The 23,871-nt window shown below is 43.0% G+C and overlaps 1 non-coding gene and 1 pseudogene across 1 annotated transcript; one reads left to right on the forward strand and one right to left on the reverse strand.

Annotated features, from left to right (window-relative positions):
• The window catches only part of LOC135150463 (uncharacterized), a 108,235-nt pseudogene extending 87,122 nt beyond the window's left edge, over positions 1–21,113 (forward strand).
• LOC135150974 (small nucleolar RNA R71) lies at positions 14,084–14,190 on the reverse strand. The gene has a single exon (XR_010289432.1). It is a non-coding gene; the product is annotated as a small nucleolar RNA R71 (small nucleolar RNA).
• Positions 21,114–23,871: the final 2,758 nt, after the last annotated feature.

Below are 23,871 nucleotides of genomic sequence, written 5' to 3' on the forward strand. Positions count from 1 at the left end.
AAAACAGACGAATTTACTTCGTCCATGATATGAAAACATCAGACTTACCACCCATTATTTCTTCATGCATCATATTTGTATTACTCTTGCAATTCTCATTTTGAGCAAGTGCAAATTGGACTGTAAGCTCCGACTCCGGAGGTACTTGAAGAAACAATTTCACAACCAGGTGGTTTAGTATCTTTCCGTAGTCTTCCTTTCTTCAATGAGAGTATAGACGAATTTTTCCATCCTTCATATCGATTATCGGCCAACAAATTTAGACATGTTGTTCCATGTATTGGTCAGACTACATAGTTTGTATTCAAGCATTCAAAGTTGACGGTTAAAAAACACCGATTAGTTATCTCAATTAAATACAAATGCTATAATGTATGTATATATTAAGGGATAGTCAATGTAGAATTATAATTGATTCACTTCACTTGACTTAAATATAATCTTTCTAAAAATAAATATAATATCACTACACCATAGATGGGCTAATGAAACGCTTAATCTAAGCACGTGTTACAATAGCTAGGCACATTTTGACATAATGAAACACTACTCGAGACGTATTACATATATGTCTTTTATTAAAAATATACAAAGATTTCATCTCTACACTTCATTTGATTAATAGTTAAATAAAATAAAGACGTCTTTAATGGAGAACTAAACTAATTATATCATTGCTTATTATATATGTTACATAAATGAATAAGATATTAAATCAATAAATTAGAATCACGGATTATAATTTATATACTGAGATTTCAAACAGCATTGAAATTTAAAATTTACAACAGATAACATATACTTAACTGAATCTAAACGTTTCCTAAATTTAAGAGATACACTATATTTAAATATACATGGAATTATATTTAAATATGTAAAAATTAATATAATATGAATGTACAGAACGTGGAATATAAATACAGAACACGGGATACTTAAAATATATAGAATACTAATGTAAGTTTTATTCATTTAATTATATATTTTTATCATAATTTACTTGTATTCTCGTGGATTATTATAATATATTTAGTTTTCTATAACATTTATTTGGTACATTTTGTTTAGTTATTTTAAAAACAAAATTTCTAAGAGAATGTCAAATAAAAATTAGAAAATAATTGTATACACAAATAAGTAAGTGTCATGTATAAATTAGAAAATATTAAACATTAAAAACATTAGAATAAATATATATTAAAGTACTATATGTATTTAGCCAAAAAAAAACATATAATATTGTACTAAAACAAATAATAACACCGGAAAACACAAAAATTATATAAATAACAAAAAAATACATTACGCAAAAAAATTAAAATATTTTTGTATGTTATGTATTTTTCTACATTATATTTTATAAACAGATCATATCATATGTCTCACTTTACGTGTCCAGTGGTTAGGTTTATGTGGGTGGGTTTTAAGAGGTAGTCTCCCTATTTTTATGCCGTAGTATAAAATTGTTAGAGAGTTCCCAGGTTACTCAATTTACTAGTTCCCCGCTGAGAAGCCTCATATATATATATGTATGTATGTATGTATAAATATATATTATAAAGTATGTAAATTAATTGATACGTGCTGATGTGATTATGTGTTAATTGATTGACACTATGTGTATGTATTAATTGTATAAAATATATTTATATGACGGAGGGTAGTAATATAATTTCGATTCTGCGAATTGACGACTTTCTGGATTGCTCTCGACTGAAATATTATACTGCTTTAATCTATAGTCTCGTGAGACGCGTGCATCAACGATTGTGAGAAGCAAGCAAATAGCGTGGTGCTGTGAGAGGAATTGATACAACACCCCCAGAACCGTATAGCACAATTATAGGGATATTCGTTACAACTACGATTATCACGGCTAGCTTTTAGGGGCTACTGTTAACATAAACTAAAGAAAAACAAATGTGTTTAAGGGCTGAGCTTGCAAAGAACCAAACAATGAGGCCGGAATTGTGGAATTCCGTCCTGCAATTGCCCGGAAATGTGCGTCACGAAGGTTACACGTGCCTCTCTTTAGAGTGTAGAATTCGTTAGTATCGATCCAATCGTCCCTTTGCAAGGTGCCTACATACCCTATTTATAGGGATCAAGCCCATGTAGGTCTCGATTTAGGACTCTGAAGAGATAAGCTCTTATCCCCTCTAGTTTAGGATAAAACAACTTCCTCTTGTAGTTATCTAGCGGCGTCCCACTCCAAGTAGATCACTTGAAGCCTTCATCTTGCCTGATTATCCCCTTGATTGTAATTATCTTTATTATAGGTGTATTTATTCCCCAATTCGCAGATAAATGATAGCTGATACACTCCCAATATACTTCCACTTCGTCCTCCTAGAAACAAGGAGGAAGAGTCCTGCTTGGAGTCTACCTGTCATTCTGCCCAGGCGGCGGAAGCCCTGCCAGCGGCATCCCCTAACTGCAGCCCTGCGACTGCAAACCAGGATGCATTTAGCGGTAACCCCTAGCAGAGGTAACCCCTAATGCGCCTTCAGGTGCAACCCCATGCTGATGGCAGTCTCCATTATGCTTCCAATGCTAGTCCGTATACCTTCCTGGACACCTTCAATGATTCACCCAGCCGTGGTGAAGCCCCTTATCCTTAACCAGATGATTCCAGTAAGCCCAAATAAAGCCCAAATAATATGATGGGCTATAAAATAAGCCCAGGGAGATTTTATGGCACAACAACTACCCTCCGGTTCCTTGAAGTATAAAATACGAGAGGAACCTAAAAACGGTAACCCTCAACTTCCCAGCTGCAAGCCCTTGAATCATGTTAGGGGTTACGTGAGCGTAGCCCGATGTAAGAAACAAGAAATAATTAAGATATACCTCATACATAATTATAAAACCAATTATACTAATTTACTAGCAACCACCGTAAGCCTTGAATATTTATTCCGAAAAATAATCAAAATCATCTCCAAGAATCGTGTTTAAGCTTCCGCAATTTCAGCTCCACCCTTTCAATTTCCCGCATGTGTCATAGCATTTTTTAGATAAGGCTGATCCGAAATATTTCGGGACTTAATTTAAATTCAAATTGATTTGAATTGTAACAATAAACCCCTAAATAGGTGGTGCAGTCGTAGAGGTCTATCACGCCTCTACCTCTTCAGCGACCCACCTGGGCCTCGGGAACCCCTGGCTCATCAAAGCTACCTCCACGCCAAGCTAGTCACGGCACGCCACCTGGCACAGTTGTCCCCCACTTCCTACTGCTATATATACACATACATACAGCCTTGTTTCATTTTTCATTATCTCTTAAACTCTTCACATACTCTCCCTCGGAAGCACTCCCAGGCGCAACTTGCTCTTCCTCTCCGGCGTTTTCTTCTCCGACTCTCACCGACCCCCGATCAAAGGTATGCCCCTTTTACTTCCGTCTCTGTTTTTCGTCGCATTTTCACCATGTTTGTGGCTAATTATTTATATGACCCATGCTTGATTTTCACATATTTTTTTAAATGTTCACCTCGGCATGCGTGCACACACCCACACCTGTCTTGCTTGTGGTTATTATGTCAGATGAAACTGCTACTTTGCTCTGCATGTTTGTGTAATCGATTGTATATACTGATTTTTTTTTTGAATGTACACACACTGCCGGCTTTAATCGACTCCGATTAGGCTCTGTTTGTTTTCCGACTGGGTTATCGCCCTTGGTGTTGTTGCGTTGGTTTGGAGCCCTGATCGTAACCCTAGATTATAAACCCTAGGCTCCCAATCGTCTCTAGGGGGAAACCCCTCTTTTACAATCGAACCCCTTTCCGTGCCACTTATATGTTTTGAATGCATTGTTGTGTGATCTACTATGTTGTACTTGCTTAGTTGGTAATTTCGGATGTCGATTGGGTGTTGTTTGTTGCGGTTGAGGTTAGGGTTAGGATTGGGCTTCCCGCTCTGGGTACCCTGTCAGGCTTCCCGTTAGCAAGAGGAGAAGACGGATCGTCATCCGTAGCCCATACCGCTCCCTTTTGAGGGAGGCAATCCTCTCATGCCTTAGGGCTCCACCTGGAGCCTTTCCATTCCTACTTCACACCCGGAGGGCTCCGCTTTTGCAGCCCAGCTTTCCGCAAACCCTTTTTCCTTTTCTCTTCTTTTCTTTTCTTTCGACCTTTTCACCCCTTGTTGAGTCCTTTGTTAACCTATCCTTTCCTCTTGTAGATGTCTCAAGGATCCATGTCCTCCCATTCTTCCCAATCTGCTACCAGCAAGGCTCCCGCAATCGTGGTCGACACGGGGTCTTCCTTCAGCTCAGACCACCATCTTGCTCAGCCACTCCTGGGGGTTAGTTCTAGGACTCGCTCCAAGCGCAGCTCGGTGGTGAAGGAGCTCAACTGGACCACTTCTGAGTCCAGCCAGGCGGATGGGACCCCGGGCCTCCCGCTGGATACTGCTGCTGAAGCCCTCGAGGAGAGCCCCGAGAAGGTGAACGGGAGGCCGAGGTTTCCGTGGAGGTTATTGAGCCTCCAGCTGTTGTCCTGGCCTGCGAGCACATGGACTCAATCATGACTCCCGCCAGGCTGCAATCTCTCCTGGAGTCCTGCAACCCTGGTTGCACCTTGATGATCCCTAAGCCTGGGGAGAGGTGCCACCGCTTCGACACCCTTAGGCCGGGCACCAACTACCCCAACGCCGTGCTCTCCGCCCAGTTCTTCAGGCTAGGCTTGTCTCCCCCCTCCATCCTTTCATCCTGGAGGTTTTGGACTTCTATGAGGTCTTCCCCATGCAGCTTACACCCAACTCTACCGCATGGCGGTCTGCCTCTACATCCTCTATGACATCCACCATGGGGTGAGGATGTCTAATTTGGAGCTGGGCTGGTTCTTCAAGCTGAAGCTCACTGGGATGACCCCAGGGTTCTTTTATCTCACTGCTTGGAACACCCATCACAAGAAGGGTATCAAGGGCAACCGCCAGTCAATGTCGGACTGGCAAAAGCTCTTATTTTACTGCTATGACTGCCCAGTCTACAGGAAGGACTTCAATCTCTCCCCCAGTGAGCAAGTTTTCCCCTTGTCCATTGTCTGGTTTAGCTTTTTAGGCTTTCCGTTTAGTTTTCTTACGTTCGTATCTGTTGTAGACATGCCAGTGCAGACTCCTTTGGCGGGAGAGTCCTTGGAACGGGCCAAGCACGTGTTGGGGCTTTCCACCAAGTTAGGTGATGGCTCCAGCCTGCTTACTCCAGAGAATCTGGAGAGGCTCGGTTTTTCCACCACGGTGGTTGATGCATCCCCCGTTGACGAGGGGGGTGCTGGTGTTGAAGGGACGGGAAGCCCAGGTTTCCTCCTAGCTTGTAATATTGAACTTGTTAATTGCCAACACTATGTCTCTTGCACACTTCCTATTATATGCCATGCATTCTGTATAACCTTAGTGTTATTTGCCGTGCTTGCACCATGTCGTTTCTCCATTATCAATTGTATTGACTCTGACCGCTTTCCCTTGTTCTCTTATGCAGATATGGCTTCGAATATTCCTTCCTTCGTTAAGCGCTCAACCAAGTATGAGGACTTGTTCGGGGAGGCTTCCGGTTCTCAGGCTCCTATCTCCGCAAAGCCAGTGTCCCAGCTGCCTACTCCCTCCTTGGAGCAGAAGAAGGCCTCATCCGGGAGCCGTAAGAGGGACCCTTCCAAGGCTGTTGAGGCGGGGTCTTCAGCTGAAGGCCGCTCCAGCAAGAAGCCCAAGCTGGCCCTGGCACGTAGTTCTCCTGCACCCTCCTCCACTCAGAAGACTCAGCTCTTTCAGAGGATGCTCTCCGACCAGGTCCCCGAGGCCACCATCCGGGAGTGGGATAGGCTTTCCATCACTGAGGCCACCCGAGACAAGGTGGTGGCCAATGCCAAGAGCCTGTTTCTCGATTTGAAGATGGGGGAGCATGTTGCCGACACTGCCTGGGTGAATGAGGCTATGAGGGCGGACCTGAAGCAGGCCAGAGCTGATCTGACTTCTGTTGTTAAAGAGAGGGACGCCTTCCGGAAGGCTAACCTCAAGTTCAAGGAAGCGGAAGCCAAGGCCCAGCAGCTGAACGAGGAGGACATGGTGAGGAGGGGCCTCGTGGAGTAGGTTGACGGCTTGCGGAGGCAAGTTAAGGAGTTGGAGTTGCAGGTGAAAGGCCTCCAGGACGCCGCTGCTACCACAAAGGCAGAGAGGAAGGAACGGGAGGCCGCGATCTTCGAGGCAGGGGTGGCCGCCGGAGTCAAGGACTGTGTAAAGTCCGCCTATCGGTTCTTCCCGGAGAACGATTGGGCCAAACTCGGCCCCGACGCTGCCCTTGCCTTGGAAGAGGCCAAAGCCGAGGATGCGCTCAGTTCTGGGAGGATTGAATCCGAGACGGAGGTTGCGGAGAAGTGCCCGAAGCTCTCTGAAGGGGTTCCCGCAGAGGCTACGGATGTTATGGCTCCCGTTGATGCTTTGCTCGAAGCCCCTCCTCAGGATACGATTCCCTCCAGCGTTCTGGATGCCGATGAGGTTCAGAAGACCTCCTCTTCTCCTGCTGTCCCCTGATCACTCTACCCCTAGTTTATGAATCAAACTTTAATTTTTTTTTTTGTCAATCATGAATTTTCGCTTGGCGCTTTGCGTCATGAATTGAGTTCCTTGGATGAGGGTGCGGGCACCTCGGAATGCTCCGCAAGATATTTTTAGTACTGCAAGGGCGTCCCCCTGTTGGTGTGGGGAGGAATTTCCGTTGCAGTATACATTTATTTTCTATGTAACTGCTTTCACTCCTTCATCTTCTTTGCGTGCATTGCCTGTACTTCTTCCATTATTGCTATATTTGCTATCTAATCCTTCCATGCAGATAGAAAGAATACATACCAGGGGTAACCCTTGTATTGAAAATGCGTACATTGTCCAATCTCTGGGGGGTTGTGACCCTTGGGACCTTATTCTTCAGGGTCATTTCCTTCCTTGGGAACGTATATATATGTAGTTCTGTTAACTCCCCGATAGCGTATAAGAGTACTTAATCTTGAATAATTCATCCAAGTATGAGTAAAATCGATTTTATGTGTAAGCCTGGCGTTGGGGCTTCACACGTAAGCCCCAAGTGTGAGTCTAGAGGGATACCCTTGAGCGTAAGCCTTAAAGTGATCCCAGGGTGTAAGCTTCGAGACGACTTCACAAAGTAAGCCTTGTAGTAATCTCACAAAGTAAGCCCTGCAATAACTCCACCAAGTAAGCCTTGAGAGCCTGGATAGGCTTTAAACTCGAAAGCCTTGATAGGTTTTCAACCTCGAAGGGCTCTAATAAGCCCTACTTCCAGTAAATGCAGCCTTGAAAGCCTTGATAGGCTTTAAACCTTGAAGGGCTACTGTAAGCCCAAAACCTTAAAAGCTTGAAAAGATTGAAACCTTGAAAGCTTTGATAAGCTTTAGCCTTGAAAACCTTGATAGGCTTTAAACCTTGAAAGCCTTGATAGGCTTTAAACCTTAAAGGGCTACTGTAAGCCCAAAACCTTGAAAGCTTGAAAAGCTTGAAACCTTGAAAGCTTTGATAAGCTTTAGCCTTGAAAGCCTTGATAGGCTTTAAACCTTGAAAGCCTTGATGGGCTTTAAACCTTGAAAGCCTTGATAGGCTTTAAACCTTGAAAGGCTACTGTAAGCCCAAAACCTTGAAAGCTTGAAAAGCTTGAAACCTTGAAAGCTTTGATAAGGTTTAGCCTTGAAAGCCTTGAAAGGCTTTAAACCTTGAAAGCTTTGATAAGCTTTAGCCTTGAAAGCCTTGATAGGCTTTAAACCTTGAAAGCCTTGATAGGCTTTAAACCTTGAAGGACTACTGTAAGCCCAAAACCTTGAAAGTTTGAAAAGCTTGAAACCTTGAAAGCTTTGATAAGCTTTAGCCTTGAAAGCCTTGATAGGCTTGAAACCTTGAAAGCCTTGATAGGCTTTAAACCTTGAAAGCTTTGATAGGCTTTCCTTCCAATCAGTGCAGCCAAGTTGTCGAGTTGCGTTTCCCAAGTTTTAATGCTTTCGATTTCCAAATTTTTTTTTTCAAATTTAAGCCAAGTAATGTTAATGATATGCCTACTACGCCCCGAGTTCTTTAGCATTATTATAATTATGGTGGAAAACTAGATGCAATTGAAACCCTAGACACTTTTTAAAGCATACATGAAGCTTCCAATTAACAATCATGGTAAGCAAACAAGCATATACAAGATTTTTGTAACGGAAAACTGAGAAATTTTATTGAATCTCATGGTACAAAGTTGACATAACATAATTTTTGGGGGTGTAAAGACACCACCCCCCGAGCATCCTAGCAAATAAAGCAAATAGTAGCCTGATAATTTTCCTAAAAGCATAGCGATTACAACTAATAAACCGCCTTTATTGTCTTGACCCCAAAGCCGAAGCCTACAGAAATACTACCCGGGTGAAGCTACTGGTAATACCTCTTTAAGTGTTGGGCGTTCCATGCCCGTGGTATGAGTCTTCCATCCATGTCTGTAAGGTGATAGGTACCTTCCCAAAGCACTGTCTTGATGATGTATGGGCCTTCCCATTTTGCACCAAAGGCTCCATGAGCGGGAACCCTCATGTTAGGCATCATTTTCCTGAGAACCAGGTCTCCCGTTTTGAGGGGTCGAGCCCTCACTTTCTTATCAAAATATTTACAAGTCCTTTGTTGATATGCAGCAGGTCTCAACTAGGCCGTATCCCTTACTTCTTCAATCAGGTCTAGGTAGAGCCTGTGGTTGACTTCGTTATTCTCAGGGTCATAGCTATCCCTTTGAAAGGACCCTGCTCCAACTTCCATGGGAACCATAGCTTCACACCCGTATGTTAGGGTGAACGGGGTTTCGCCGGTGGTAGACCTTGGAGTGGTATTGTAAGACCACAACACCATTGGAAGTTCTTCTGGCCAACAACCCTTTTTCTCTTCCAGTTTGGCTTTCAGGGTGTGCCTGATAATTTTATTTATGGCCTCCATCTGACCGTTACTCTGAGGGTGGCACACCGCGGAGAAGCCTTTCTTTATGCCAAGGTGTTCACAGAAATTCATCATTTCATTGCTATCAAACTGCTTCCCACTGTCTGATATGAGCTTGTAGGGTACCCCGTATCGACAGACGATTGCACGATAAACGAAGTCTACCAGCTTCCTCGTAGTGATGGAAGCCAGGGGTTCAGCCTCAGCCCATTTAGTAAAGTAGTCTACAGCCACAACTGCATATTTCACCCCTCCTTTGCCTTTGGGTAATTCACCAATCAGATCTATACCCCAAACAACAAACGGCTAGGGGCTTGTCAAGGTCTTTAGAGGTACCGCTGGGTTCTTGTTTGTATTAGAGAACCTTTGCCAGCTGTCACAGGCCTTGGCGAAGGCATGAGCATCTTTGTAGAGGGTAGGCCAGTAATAGCCTTGACGAAGAATTTTGTGGGCGAGAGAGGCACCCCCCGAGTGATTCCCACAGATTCCCTCATGCACCTCGCGCATAATGTACTCACATTGTTGTGCCATAAAATCTCCCTGGGCTTATTTTATAGCCCATCATATTATTTGGGCTTCACTTGGGCTTATTGGAATCATTTGATTAAGAATAATGGGCTTCACCATGGCTGGGTGGATCATTGAAGGTGTACAAGAAGGTATATGGACTTGCATTGGAAGCATAATGAAGACTGCCATCAGAATGGGGTTGCACCTGAAGGCGCTTTAGGGGTTACCGCTGCTAGGGGTTACCGCTAAGTGCACCCTGGCTTGCAGTTACGGGGCTGCAGCTAGGGGATGCCGCTGGCAGGGCTTCCGCCGCCTGGGCAGAATGGCAGGCAGACTCCAAACAGGACTCTTCTTCTTTGTTTCAAGGGGGACGTATTGGAGGCATATTGGGAGTGTATCAGCTATTATTTATCTACAAATTAAGAGATAAATACATGCATTATGGAGATAATTACAATCGGGGATGATAATTCAAGAATATTCGCATATATGTTGAAGATGAAGGCTTCAAGTGACCTACTTGGAGTGGGATACCGCTGGATAACTACTGAAAGAAGGCTGTTTTATCCTAAACTAGAGGGGATAAGAGCTTATCTCTTCAGAGTCCTAAATCGAGAACTACATGGGCTTGATCCCTATAAATATGGGGTATGTAGGCACCTTGCAAAGGGACTTGGATCATTTTCACGAGTTCTACACTCTAAAGAGAGGCACGTGTAACCTTTGTGACATATATTTCCGGGCAATCGCAGGACGGAATTCCATAATTCCGGCCTCGTTGTTTGGTTCTTTGCAAGCTCAGCCCTTAAACACACTTGTTTTTCATTTGTTTTTCTTAGTTTGTGCTAACGGTAGCCCCTAAGAGCTAGCCGTGATTTTCGTAGTTGTAATAGATATCCCTATAATTGTGCTACACGGTTCTGGGGGTGTTGTATCAATTCCTCTCATAACACTTTTTGGCGCTAGAAGGAGGGGGTTACTGATCTTAGAGAGGAGAGATGACAGAAATTCTCGAAAACACTGAAAACCCCAAGATGCCGGAAGGCGCTACGCAGGATGAAAGTGATGTTCCAAGCGGGGAACTAACCCGCGAAGAGATGAAGGCAAAAATGAAGAGAATGAGTAGGAGGATTGCCTCCTTGAAAAGAAAGTCAGCAAGGTCGAAAAAGGCTAGCAAGGTGACTCCCACCAAACTAGATTTCGGTGGAGAAGGCGGCAGGAAGGAAGGTGGCAACCCTGAGAAAGAAGCTAACCCCGAAATGGATGATAGAGAGCACTCGCAGGCTGCTAGTGTGTTCGACCGCCTTGGGAGGAAACTGACCGAGCAAGACTTGCGGCACAGGCTTGGCAACAAGGCCCCTAACGGGGATGGACCTGAAGGCTCGCAACATAGGGCTCCTCCCAGTCAAAGACATGAGAAGCCCATGTCTGAAGCTCAGTCAAAGGATAAAAACCAAAGGCCGTCAAAGGTTATCTCCATTCATGACGATGAGGAAAGCTCAGGGTCGCACAATGATAATGAAGTAAGCAAAAAGAAAGATCAGCCCCTGGATGATGACTATGAGGTTGCACTTGATGATGGGGATGATAAATGCAAGATGGAAGAACTGCTGGAAGCCCTAAAGAAGGTGAAAGCCGATAAGAAGTCGAAAGCCGAGCTTACCGTAAAGTCACCCTTTACTAAGAAGGTTAGGGAGTCACCCCTACCTCGCATCTACAGGGGGGTTGGCGACCTGCGATTTAACGGAACCACGGATCCTGTGGAGTATCTTAGCCGGTTTGAAACTGAGATAGAGGTCTACCAGATTCCAGACCTCACAAAATGTCGCTTGTTGGCTGCAACCCTCAGGGATGACGCTCATTACTGGTTCAAGAGGCTTCCCGCTGATTCCATCAGCTCTTGGAGGAAAATGTGCAAACTGTTTGTGGGACAATTCAGGGCTTCCGTCACTTACGCCCCACCTACCAACACTCTGGCTAATATTAAGCAAAAGGAACATGAGACATTGAGAGAGTATTTCAAGCGCTTCAACGCAGAGGTACCCCGGGTTAGGCCGACTTCAAAGGAAACCCTGAAGAACTTCTTGATAGCGGGGGTAAGGCCTGGAACAGACTTTTGGAAGGAGTTGCAAGGGCGGGAGCCTGAAACCCTAGCTGACTTCTTTGCTAGGGCTGAACCCCATAAGGTGATCGAGGAATCCCTAGCTAAGTTGAAGAAGGAGTCAAAGTCTGAAAGCCGTAGCAGCTGGAAAAACAAGAGGGATAGGTCTTACAACCCAGATAGGAGGAACACCTACAAGAGGAATCCCTACGTAAGGCCTGCTGGTGAAAAATCCTCGAGCCGAGATGGCAAGACCTCGCCCATTACCGTGAACACAACCAGCACGCAGGGCTTCGACAAGTCAAGGTTGACAATGAGGAAGACAAGAGAAGCGAGGTACCACGAATACACACCACTGACAGCTTCTATAGATGATAAGTGGTATTTATACACACTTATAGGCCTTCATTTCCGCTTAAATTGGTTGGTTGTACTTAAGTGTTTAGTGTCTTTTGATGTGTTTTTATTGTTTTTCTGTGCAGGTCACGAGTTGAGGTGATGAAGTGATTTTCTATCATTTTAGGTCGTTTTTGGTGCATTATTTGCAAGAATAGAGAATTGTGGATTCATCACGACTTGGGATTTTGTGGGTACATCTTCTACAAACCCTCACGAGAGCACACTCGTCCACTAGAGCTATCTAGGGGTTTAAAGGGCTTGTTGCATATGCTAAATGCAACCGTGATCACCTACGGAAGTGGTACTAGAAGCGAGGAAGGACATACACGCGAGAACGAGCGAGAAACGAAGAAACAGGGCCAACAGTGCAGACAGTAGCGCGCCCGCGCTACAGACTGCAACCACTAGCGCGCCTGCGCTAAGTTAGCGCGGCCGCGCCCAGCAGAACTTCCCCGGGCCGATTTTTACAGCTTTTTAGTGGATTTTCGCAGCGGTCGAGGCCCGTGTGACTTGGTCAATGTATTTTTTATTTCTCGTGTGTAAAACCCTAGCCGTATAGAAGTAGTTTTAGTAGAGAATAATATCGTAATTTTAGTTTAATCATTCAAGCACATTATCAGTTGTATTAGATCGTTCTTCGCGAGGAAGTGACAGTTTCGAGCGAGATCGTGAACTTCAATCTGTAACGTGTGATCTTTATTATTAATTCGAGCATTTTTATTCTATTTAATTCTTGTCTTTTATTTATCATGTTTTCATTAGAAACCATGATGTCGATTAGTTCGATTATGAACTAACCGCCTTCATGGGATTCTAATGGATTTATCGATGTAGTTTAGTAACGAGATTGTTGGATTGATTTTGTGATGTACGTTGATTTCTTTGCATGAGCCGTACTTATTCTTCTTAGGAGAGTAGCTAACTTCTAAGTTGTTTGTTAATTCTTTCTGAAGCGAGAGTGGATGATTGAATTTAGAACTATGCCATGTAAACATAGGATTATGTGAATGAACATAATTTGTGATAGACTTGAACTATTTTTATCACCCTGTGTAATCACGATAGACGACTTGTTATTAAACCTCTCTGCTTACACTACCGCTATAGAGATATAGGGTCTGAGCTTTGTTGGTGTCCATGAGATTTCTGTCTTAATTGCGGATTTTGATTGGTATGATATGTGTGCAACGAGAGTTGGCATGTATTACTTTCGTGTTGTCTGATTAGGATCAACAGTCGCATGTTAATCAGTAATTTCAATTCTAGATGAATTCGATAATGAAGTTAGAATCCCATGTGTTTTCCTATTCTGAATTTGATTAGTAATTTTAGTTATTAGTATAAAAGAAACCAATCCTTGTTAATTGTCTTAGCAGTGATAATTGATCATACATTGTTGCATAGGTGCGTATTCTTAATTCACCAGTCTCTGTGGGAACGAACAAATATATTACTTATGATCACGTGCGCTTGCGTGTAGATTTCACCGAACAAGTTTTTGGCGCCGCTGCCGGGGACTCGGTGTTAATTAATTAGTTTATGTACTTGTCATCAGTGTGCATTAAAATTCACTGACTAGGATTCTACTCTCTTCTCACTTTTCTTCTTTTCTTTATTTCAGGTACTTGGATCGCGTTTATGCAAACACGTTCTCAGACCCGTAAGAAAGCAATTGATTCATCTTCTACTTCTTCTTCTGATTCTGAAACAATGACAGAACCTGAAGCACAACCAGACAGTAAGGCATTGAAGGATTTCTCTATGCCAAAGATCGATGATATCCAATCAAGCATTGTCAGGCCTGCAATCGCAGCCAAAGCCTTTGAAATCAAACCAGGAACTATTCAAATGGTCCAGAACTCGGTACAGTATGGGGGTTCTCCTACTGAAGACCCTAATATGCATATACGGAATTTTATAGAGATCTGTGACACTTTCAAATTTAATGACGTCTCTGATGAGGCTGTGAAGCTAAGACTTTTCCCATTTTCACTGAAGGATAAGGCCAAGGGATGGTTACATTCTTTACCATCTGGTTCGATTACTACATGGGAAGATCTAGCTCAGAAATTTCTCACTAAATTCTTCCCCATGGCAAAGACTGCTGCGCTACGAAATGCTCTATCTCAGTTCTCTCAACAATCAGGAGAAACATTCTGTGAAGCCTGGGAGAGGTATAAAGAGATGCTAAGAAAGTGTCCCCACCATGGTATGCCGGATTGGATGCAAATAAACAGTTTCTACAATGGTCTTGGACCTCAATCCAGACCTATGCTTGATGCTGCTTCTGGAGGTGCGCTATGGGCTAAGAGTTATGAAGAAGCTTATGATCTTATTGAAATGATGGCGGCTAATGAATATCAGAACCCTACTCAAAGACTTACTCAAGGGAAAGTAGCCGGAATTCTTGATCTTGACACGTCTACAGCTATAGCAGCTCAACTTAAAGCTCTCACGATGAAAGTCGATTCTCTGGCTCACCAAGGAATTCAACAGCCAATCATTATTTGCGAATTATGTGCTGGTACTCATGCTACTGATCAGTGTGCCATTTCTAGTGAATCAGCACAATTTGTGAGCAACTTTCAGAGAGGTCAACAGCCTGCTCCAGCTACTTATCATCCTAACAACCGAAATCATCCTAATTTCAGCTGGAGTAATAACCAGGGGTATAACCAACCTCAACAAGGATTTCAACAGGGACCTAAACAGTACAGTCAGGCTGGGATTTCACAACAGTATGCACCTAAACAACCATATCACCCGCCGGGATTTCAGAATCATGGGCAATCAGCTAACGAAAGGTCTGACATGGAAGAACTAAGGCTCATGTACAAGAGTCAGGCAGTAACTTTAAAAGCTTTGGAGACACAAGTCGGTCAGTTAGCTAATGCTTTACTGAACAGACCACAGGGGAATCTCCCTAGTGATACAGAGGTACCAGGTAAGAGGGACCCTAAAGAGCAAGTCCAATCCATTACGCTGAGATCTGGAAAAACTACAACAGGGCCTGCCTCAACATTAGTACAAGATCAGGGTGATGAACCGCAAGAAATTCCAGCAGAACTTCCTTCAAACACAATTGGAATCAACTCTACTGTTGAAAAAGATAAGGCTATCCCTACAGCTGCTCCGGTGTCAAAACCATTATACCCACCACCTCCATTTCCTAGGAGGTTAAAAAAACAGCAGCTGGATAAGCAATTTGGTAAATTCCTTGAAGTGTTCAAAAAGCTTCACATCAACATCCCGTTTGCTGAAGCACTCGAGCAAATGCCTAGCTATGCCAAGTTTATGAAGGGTATTCTTTCAAAAAAGCTAAGGCTCGAGGAGTTAGAGACAGTGGCTTTAACGGAGGAATGTAGTGCTGTGCTTCAACAGGAAATTACCACCTAAGCTTAAAGATCCGGGAAGTTTCACTATCCCTTGCACTATTGGGAAGTTCTCTTTTGATAAGTGTCTGTGCGACTTGGGAGCTAGCATCAATCTGATGCCCTTATCTATCTTCACACAACTTGGCCTACCAGAGCTCAAGCCGACAAACATGTCTTTACAGCTGGCTGATCGTTCGATCACATATCCGAGGGGTATAATTGAAGATGTGCTAGTCAAGGTTGATCAATTAATATTTCCAGCTGACTTCGTGATTCTTGACTTTGAAGAAGACAAAAGGATTCCTATCATATTGGGTAGACCCTTCTTAGCCACCGGGCAAACATTGATCGATGTCCAAAAAGGGGAACTTACAATGAGAATACAAGATCAGACGGTCACGTTCAACGTATTCAATGCAATGAAATTACCAACCGATGAGGAATCTTGTTTCAGTATGGATGTACTTGATACTACGGCAGAAGCTAATAGCCAAAGGGTTTTACAGGATGATGTATTGGAAGCAATCCTTACCAATGATGAGAAATGGGACAGTGAAGAAGAATTGGAAGAAATCCATCATCTTAACTCATCACCTTGGAGAAGGAATTTTGAACCACCTGTCGAATCTCTTGGCTTAGAAGAATTAAAGGAAGATCACAAACCACTACAACCATCAGTGATCGAAGCACCTAAACTTGAACTTAAACCGTTACCGGATCACTTGAGGTATGCTTTCCTTGGTGAACGTTCTACTCTTCCTGTTATTATTGCAGCTAACTTGTCAGGTGAGGAAGAGGAAAAACTTTTGAGGGTGCTAAGGGAATTCAAAACAGCAATTGGGTGGACTATAGCTGATATCAAGGGAATCAGTCCATCATTTTGTCAGCACAAAATTCTTATTGAAGAAGGAAGCAAACCTTCAGTGGAACAACAAAGAAGGTTAAATCCTATCATGAAGGAGGTTGTAAAGAAAGAGATTCTTAAATGGCTCGATGCAGGTATCATATATCCAATTTCTGACAGCTCATGGGTGAGCCCAGTACAATGCGTGCCTAAGAAAGGAGGAATGACAGTAGTAGCCAACGAAAAAGGGGAACTCATCTCAACTAGAACTGTCACGGGTTGGAGGATTTGCATGGACTACAGAAAGCTGAATAAAGCTACAAGAAAAGATCACTTCCCTCTGCCTTTTATTGATCAGATGCTTGACAGGTTGGCTGGCCATGATTTCTATTGTCTGTTAGATGGGTATTCTGGCTATAATCAGATTGCTATTTCTCCGGAAGATCAAGAAAAGACAACCTTTACATGCCCTTATGGTACTTTCGCATTCCGAAGAGTACCTTTTGGTTTATGTGGTGCACCAGCCACTTTTCAAAGGTGCATGATGGCAATATTCTCAGAGATGATCGGCATCAATGTGGAGGTATTCATGGACGACTTTTCTGTATTTGGAACATCTTATGACGAATGCCTCACAAATCTTAGAATGGTTCTTAAGCGCTGTGTGGAAACTAATCTGATTCTCAATTGGGAAAAATGTCATTTCATGGTGCAAGAAGGAATCATATTGGGGCATAAGGTATCTGCCAAGGGACTAGAAGTCGATAAAGCGAAGGTGGAAACAATTAAAAATCTTCCTCCACCACTTTCAGTCAAAGGCATCCGAAGCTTCCTTGGTCATGCAGGTTTCTATCGGAGGTTCATCAAGGATTTCTCGAAAATTTCTAAACCTCTTTGCAATCTGTTAGAGAAAGACATTCCATTCAAATTTGATGAGGAGTGCTTGGAAGCATTTGAAATCTTGAAAAAGAAGTTGACATCAGCACCTATCATCACTGCACCTGATTGGAGTAAACCATTCGAATTAATGTGTGATGCCAGTGATTATGCTGTAGGAGCTGTACTGGGCCAGCGAACAAGCAATGTGTTTCATGTTATCTACTATGCCAGCAAAACATTAAATGATGCACAATTGAACTACACTACTACTGAAAAAGAACTTCTAGCTATTGTCTTTAGCTTTGAGAAGTTCAGGTCTTACCTTCTTGGAACAAAGGTAGTGGTATATACTGATCATGCAGCCATTCGATATCTCATCTCAAAGAAGGATTCTAAACCAAGACTAATTCGCTGGGTTTTATTGCTCCAAGAATTTGATGTGGAAATTAAAGATCGAAAGGGCACAGAAAATCAGGTAGCGGATCATTTATCCAGACTAGAAGATCACAGCAAACAAACTACCGACAACACTCTAATCAATGAATTCTTCCCAGACGAACAGTTGTTTGGAGTTGAGGCAGAAGAGCCATGGTTTGCTGACATTGTAAATTATCTGGTGAGTAAGGTCATTCCTCCAGAATTCTCTTATGCTCAACGCAAGAAATTCCTTCACGATGTGAAATGGTATATTTGGGATGAACCCTTTCTGTTTAAACAAGGAGTCGATCAGATTCTCAGACAGTGTATTCCTAATAATGAAGTTGAAGGAGTTTTGCGCGAGTGCCATTCCACTGGTTATGGGGGCCATTATAGCGGAGAGAAGACAGCAAAGAGGGTACTTCAAGCAGGTTTTTACTGGCCAACTCTGTTTAAAGATGCTCATCAATTTGTGTTGGGTTGCGATCGATGTCAACGTACAGGTAATATTTCTAGGAGGAATGAAATGCCTCTTAAAATGCTTTTGGAAGTCGAAATATTTGATGTTTGGGGTATTGACTTTATGGGACCGTTCGTTTCGTCTTGCAACAACCAGTATATTCTATTAGCAGTTGATTACGTGTCTAAATGGGTGGAGGTAAAAGCCTTACCTACAAATGATGCTAAGGTGGTCTTGCAATTTCTACAAAAACAAATCTTTACCCGTTTCGGAGTCCCTAGAGTCATTATCAGTGATGAAGGCTCTCATTTCTGCAATCGGAAATTCACAACCTTGATGACGAGGTATAATATCAATCATCGGGTTGCTACTGCTTATCATCCTCAAACGAATGGTCAAGCTGAAGTGTCTAACAGAGAGATTAAACGCATATTAGAGAAGGTGGTTAACCCTTCTAGGAAAGACTGGTCCTTGCGATTAGACGAGGCTGCTTGGGCTTATCGAACAGCTTACAAAACACCATTGGGTACTTCTCCATTTCAGTTAGTGTTTGGGAAAGCTTGTCACTTACCAGTAGAATTGGAACATAAAGCTTATTGGGCACTAAAGAAGTTGAATTTCGACTTACAATTAGCTGGAGAGAAACGCATGATTCAACTCAATGAGTTGGAGGAGTTCCGCCTCCGTGCTTATGAAAATAACAAACTCTACAAAGAAAAGGTGAAAAGATTGCATGATCAGCGGTTGATACAAAAATCTTTTGTAGTAGGTCAATTGGTTCTATTGTATAACTCTCGGTTGAAGCTGTTTCCAGGGAAACTCAAGTCACGCTGGTCAGGGCCATTTACGGTCAAGACTGTATTTCCCCACGGTGCAGTAGAAATCTATGCCAAATCACCGGATGAATCATTTAAGGTTAATGGTCAACGGTTGAAACCTTACTTTGGCGGAAATGTGAATCGTGAGGTACAAACCACGATTCTTCAGTCGGAATCGGATTAATTCTGGACTTCACGTCGAGCTAACGACGTTAAACAAGCGCTTCGTGGGAGGCAACCCACGCATTGGAACCACATTGTACCATTGTAAACCTCAAAAAACACGAAAATCGAGAAAATCAGCCTCCGGGGTCAGACACTAGCGCGCCCGCGCTAGTGTCAGCGCGCCCGCGCTAAGTTGCACAGCGCGCCCGCGCTACACTTAGCGCGGCCGCGCTACTGACTGCAGAGGCTGGCGAATTTTCTCCCAAAAATATTTTCTTTTCGTTTTTAAAAGCCCACAATCCTAATTTTGCATGCCTAGCCCGAAATACATCTTATTAAACCCTAACTCAGCTCTCCAATCCTTATATAAACACAAAACCCATCTCCAAATCCCATTATAATTCTTTAAACCCTAATATATATACACATCCATACACACAACCTTCATCCAATCTCTCAAACCCACTACACACAAACCTCTTGCAACTCTAAATCTCTACCAATGGCGCCCAAAAGAGCCCGAAGATCACAAGGAACAAGCACCCAAGCCCCTACATCTAGCGATTCTTCCTCGATGGGTGAGGTTGAGTTTACTTCCGATGGAGCACGAACCGAGTTTCAACGGCTTATGAATAAGTCGTTAGTCAAGGAGAGGGGATTCTTACCCACGGCGGAAGATGGTGAGCTTTTGAACATGGTTCAAGAGCGGGGTTGGGAGTCTTTTTGCGAGGCTCCGGAGGCGGTTCCCTTGGCTATTATTCGAGAGTTTTATGCTAATGCCAAGGAGAATCGCGATGGATTCACGGTGGTGCGGGGAATCCGAGTTGATTATAGTGCGGAGGCGATCCGTAGAGTGATTGGGGGGCGTGCCAAGCGCCGTAATGAAGAAGATTGGGTTGTTGAGAGGATTGGGCGTGCCAAACGCCGGTTTGATGATGATCCGATTGATCTTGAGCGGTTGGTGTATGACATGTGTGTACCGGACACGCATTGGAAGATGACTGCACCTCCTTTGCCGGCACATGTTTCTTTTCCTGCAGCCGCTTTGAACCGGTATGCGAAGGCATGGAATGCCTTCATCTGTGCTAATATCATGCCATCTTCTCATGGGCATGAGGTGACAGTGGATAGAGCGATTCTGCTCTTTGGGATTGTCTCAGGCAAGTATATTGATCTGGGACATGTTATTCATCAGGGGATGCTGAGGTTCTTACGGGGAGGAACCACTGGTGCCATTCCATATGGCACAATTGTTACGAAGCTCTGTCGATCAAGCGGTGTTCGTTGGCCAGCCAACGAGCAACTACAGTTGCCGGGAACACCTATTGATCATTCGGCGATCAGTCGGATGACGGAGTGGGATGGAGGAGTTCCCCACCCTCGAGGCCTCGGGTACATATATGATGAGGTGCCAGGGGGACGTCCAGCATTTGTGAGGAGGGAGCAGCCTAGAGCTTCTGGAGCTGGTACTTCACAGACGGAGAGGAGCTCCGAACCGATGGGAGATGCTCATTATCGCCGCCTAGCGAGACGGATGGATACCATGCATGACATTCACCAGAGGTTCGCTTTTGACTTGACACAGGCTCTAGGTAGTGCTTTCCAGGCACAGGGGGTCACAGTTCAGTGGCCAGTATTCGGAGCAGGGATGCAGTATCCTCCACCTGATTCACCTCCAGCAGAGGAGGGGGAGGACTCGGACTCCGAGTAGGTATGTGGGTGCTCTAGCCTTTTTATCACTTTCAATGGGGACATTGAAAATTTTAAGTTTGGGGGTGGTAATCTAAGGAAGAGCATATTATTATGTAGTTTATTATTGCATGTGTTAGTTAGTTCATGTAGTTCACACGTTTTTTTTCATGTAGTTCACACGTTTTTTATTTTGCTTTGATTATTTCTCACGTTTTTCTATTTTTCTCATATTTTTTTTTATTATTTTTACATGTTTAGTAGTAATTGTCGTAGCTAGTATCACGAGCATTTGCATGAATTATGAAGTTAAGCCAAGTTAATTGCCTATGATGAGTTATGTGCGTAGTTCTTGATTAGTAATTTCAATTGCAATGCTAGGTTAGTAATTGGAAATTGCTTGTGTTGGGAATTGTACTTCACATATGTTCTTGAGATAGGATTTAGACGAAATTCCATGAATTCTAGGATTGAGTTGGACACCCTTTAGCTTAGGTCTGTAAATCTTAAGTTTGGGGGAACTGAGGAGTAGATATGCCTTTCTAAAAAAAATAAAAATAAATAAATAAATAGAAAAGAAAAGAAAAAAAAATATAATAGTAGTAAATAAATTCACTAGAAAAATAAGTGGTATAATTAACTAGGTTGAGCTCATTAGTACTCGAGTAATTAAGTCTGAGGGGACTTTGTGCCTAACAACCTAAAGCCCTTCGTGGTTTGGGATTGTTGACCCAACGCTCGCTACATGGGTACTAGTGCATAAATCTTTAGGGATCTCAACCATTGCACGGTTAAATAAACCACTAAAATAGAGTGAATAATTGGTGTGTGAAGTCTTGTGGTGTTCGTAACACATTTACACTGCGAAGCGCTCTGACCTTAGACCAAGCAATTAATCACCAATAGAAAAAAAAATAGTGAATAAAATAGAAGGGTGTGGACATTCTTTGGGACCTTGGCTTTTAGTTGGACGTGAGTGACGGGGTGTTAGTTTTAAACTTTTACGATTCTTGATTGGGATTCTGTGGGAGTAGTAGTTTTTGTCTTGTCTCAATAAAAGAGCATGCTTGCACACACTGGCACTCCACACTTGTAAATAGAAGAGTAATTGACTTAGTAGCGAGAGAGATGAAATTCGAGAACATTAGCACAATCTGAGGTATTATAATTGGCAAGACAATTACTTCATAGTTTACTCATTCATCACGTAGTTGCATTCATGCATTGCATTGTATTATTGTATAGTGTCGTTGACGCTTGAGGACAAGCATCAGTTTAAGTTTGGGGGTGTGATAAGTGGTATTTATACACACTTATAGGCCTTCATTTCCGCTTAAATTGGTTGGTTGTACTTAAGTGTTTAGTGTCTTTTGATGTGTTTTTATTGTTTTTCTGTGCAGGTCACGAGTTGAGGTGATGAAGTGATTTTCTATCATTTTAGGTCGTTTTTGGTGCATTATTTGCAAGAATAGAGAATTGTGGATTCATCACGACTTGGGATTTTGTGGGTACATCTTCTACAAACCCTCACGAGAGCACACTCGTCCACTAGAGCTATCTAGGGGTTTAAAGGGCTTGTTGCATATGCTAAATGCAACCGTGATCACCTACGGAAGTGGTACTAGAAGCGAGGAAGGACATACACGCGAGAACGAGCGAGAAACGAAGAAACAGGGCCAACAGTGCAGACAGTAGCGCGCCCGCGCTACTTGTTAGCGCGCCCGCGCTACAGACTGCAACCACTAGCGCGCCTGCGCTAAGTTAGCGCGGCCGCGCCCAGCAGAACTTCCCCGGGCCGATTTTTACAGCTTTTTAGTGGATTTTCGCAGCGGTCGAGGCCCGTGTGACTTGGTCAATGTATTTTTTATTTCTCGTGTGTAAAACCCTAGCCGTATAGAAGTAGTTTTAGTAGAGAATAATATCGTAATTTTAGTTTAATCATTCAAGCACATTATCAGTTGTATTAGATCGTTCTTCGCGAGGAAGTGACAGTTTCGAGCGAGATCGTGAACTTCAATCTGTAACGTGTGATCTTTATTATTAATTCGAGCATTTTTATTCTATTTAATTCTTGTCTTTTATTTATCATGTTTTCATTAGAAACCATGATGTCGATTAGTTCGATTATGAACTAACCGCCTTCATGGGATTCTAATGGATTTATCGATGTAGTTTAGTAACGAGATTGTTGGATTGATTTTGTGATGTACGTTGATTTCTTTGCATGAGCCGTACTTATTCTTCTTAGGAGAGTAGCTAACTTCTAAGTTGTTTGTTAATTCTTTCTGAAGCGAGAGTGGATGATTGAATTTAGAACTATGCCATGTAAACATAGGATTATGTGAATGAACATAATTTGTGATAGACTTGAACTATTTTTATCACCCTGTGTAATCACGATAGACGACTTGTTATTAAACCTCTCTGCTTACACTACCGCTATAGAGATATAGGGTCTGAGCTTTGTTGGTGTCCATGAGATTTCTGTCTTAATTGCGGATTTTGATTGGTATGATATGTGTGCAACGAGAGTTGGCATGTATTACTTTCGTGTTGTCTGATTAGGATCAACAGTCGCATGTTAATCAGTAATTTCAATTCTAGATGAATTCGATAATGAAGTTAGAATCCCATGTGTTTTCCTATTCTGAATTTGATTAGTAATTTTAGTTATTAGTATAAAAGAAACCAATCCTTGTTAATTGTCTTAGCAGTGATAATTGATCATACATTGTTGCATAGGTGCGTATTCTTAATTCACCAGTCTCTGTGGGAACGAACAAATATATTACTTATGATCACGTGCGCTTGCGTGTAGATTTCACCGAACAATAGATCACATTTTTGAGGTCGGAGACAAGGCGAGACTCTTCCGGAAGCCCTTTCGAAGTGGACCTCCTGGAAAGAAAGATCAGGGAAAATATTGTGCTTTCCACGATTTGAACGGACATGACACGGCGGAATGTGTTCATCTTAAAGACCACATAGAGGATCTTATCAAAACAGGATACCTGACGGAGTTTGTAGCCCAAGAGGCTAAGAAATATAAGGAAAAGAAAGCTGAAAGGACAAATAACCAGGAAGCCAACCGTAACACCCGGGCTGGTAGTGTACGAATGATCATCGGAGGACCCTTCGTGGGAGGCCAGGGACGCAGTGCTATGAAGAGATATGTACGGGAAGCCCGAGGGCTGCCTTTAACCAATGTGTGCCATCTGTCTGAAAGGCCTCCCAAAATGTTCAAAGGG

This window comes from Daucus carota, chromosome 2 (genome assembly GCF_001625215.2).
Source record: "Daucus carota subsp. sativus chromosome 2, DH1 v3.0, whole genome shotgun sequence".
NCBI classification, from domain to species: domain Eukaryota; kingdom Viridiplantae; phylum Streptophyta; class Magnoliopsida; order Apiales; family Apiaceae; genus Daucus; species Daucus carota.